Genomic DNA, 2,105 nt, shown 5'->3' on the forward strand with positions numbered 1-2,105 from the left:
TTTTTTTCACAGTTGTTTTGCTCTTCTAGTTTCTTTCAACTTTTAATTTCCTACAAAAAAAGTCTGCTGGGATTTTGAGGGGTTGCATTGAATCTATATATCAATTTAGGGAGAACTGACATTTTGATATTACTGAGTCTTGCAATCCATGTACAAATTATATTGCTCCATATTTTCAGACTTCTTTAATTTTTTGCAGCAGTGTTTTGTAGCTTCCAGTATACAGGCCCTTCACATCTTTTTCAAATCTATACTTATTTCATATTTATGATGTTATTATATATGATTTAAATAATTTCAATTTAATATCTATCGAAACAAACAAATGAAAAATCTCTCAGCAAAGTAGGAATAGGAGCAAACTTCCTCAACCTGATAAAATTCACCTATGAAAATCCTTCAGCTAACATCATGCTTATGGAGACAAACCGATGTTTTCCCCTAAGATAAAGAAAACAATAGGGATGTCAGTTCTTATCACTTTTTGATTCATCATTGTGTTGGAGGTTCTGGCTATTAAAACAAGGCATGAAAAAGAAATACAAGGTATCCAGATTGGAAAGTAAAAAGTATGACTCTTTATTTGCAGATGAAATGTTTAGGTATGTAGAAAGTGCAATGAAATTTGCAGAACAGCTTCTAGAACAAGTGAGTTCAGCAAGTCTTCAGGATAAAAGATCAATAGATAAAAATCAATTGTACTTCTACTATCAAGTAAAAAAGCATATTTCTCCTTTTAGAATTTCCATACCAACTTTTCCCAATTTTATAGTAGTAGCTTTAATATATTTTTTTAACATATGGGTCATGGGTTGAATTTTTGAATCTTGGTCATCAATTTTGTTACAGTAAATTGCAAATTATCAGACAGGCAGTGAACCTGTGATACAATGTACCTTTGAGGTTCTAATCAACTAAGACTTGAGGCTCGTTTGGTTATGAAAACAAACTTTATTTTAGCTGACTGTTATGATGCCATACTTAAGATAGGATACAATGGTACAAAGATAGAAACACTAGACCTTTTGGTCAGAAGTGAGAACCCACAGGAAGATCAACAGAAAATGGGTGATATATTTATTGCAAAAGTGGGATTACAGTAGATGGATGTACTATTTAATTAAAAGTGCAAGGATATAAAATAAATTTGGCTTCCTTTCAAACATTAAAAAAAAACAAAAACAAAAACAAAAAACTCCAGGTGGGTTCATGCCTCAAATATACAAGGCAAAGCTATAAGCTCTTTATTTTGAGGTCAGTCTATCTTACATAAAAAAGACCTACTGAGATGAAAGGACTCAAGAAAATATCAAAACTTTCCACTATGCTAAAACCAAGCACTTGTGTTCATCAAAAAAAAATTACAAATAAAATGTAAAGCAAACACACACCTAATACAGGCATTTTTCAATGCATATAACTACCACATTTATCCCAATTAAAGAACTCTTATTAACTAGTAAGTAAAGAAGGCAGTTCAGTAGAAATACCATGAACGGATACTTCACAAAAGAGGAAAGATAAATGGCCCATTATATGTGAGAAAACAATCTCATAATAAGAGAAACGTCAGTTAGTGTTGGTGACTATTCAGATCATGAGAGCATTCTAACGGGAGTGTGAATTGGTTTAACTACTTAGGAAAGCTCTTTGGAACTACATAAAGGAGAGCAGATCCTCCCATACACCTAACAATCTCACTCCAAGTATAAAACACTCTCTCATTTCCACATGTGTAAGATTATTCAAATATCTTTATTGACAATAGCAGAAAACTAGACACCAAACATTGCATTGACATCAGAAAGGATAACTATTTTTTTTCCTTTTTGTCTTTTTTCGTGACCGGCAACAGATTGCAACCCTCAGTGTCATGCCCGTACCTGACCGGGACCAGCAATGGGATCGCAACCCTCAGTGTTGCGCCCGCACCTCGCTCAGCCAGTGAGCGGCCGGTCTGTACGTGGGATCCGAACCCTCGGCGGGAGCGCCGCTGCACTCCCAAGTGGCACACTGTAGCAGTGCGCCACCAGGTCAGCCCCAGGATAACTATTTTTTGATATCACCATACACAACGAAAAACTGTACAGCCTTAAAAGTGAATG

This window comes from Galeopterus variegatus, unplaced genomic scaffold, assembly GCF_000696425.1.
Source record: "Galeopterus variegatus unplaced genomic scaffold, G_variegatus-3.0.2 Scaffold10960, whole genome shotgun sequence".
In the NCBI taxonomy this organism is placed as follows: domain Eukaryota; kingdom Metazoa; phylum Chordata; class Mammalia; order Dermoptera; family Cynocephalidae; genus Galeopterus; species Galeopterus variegatus.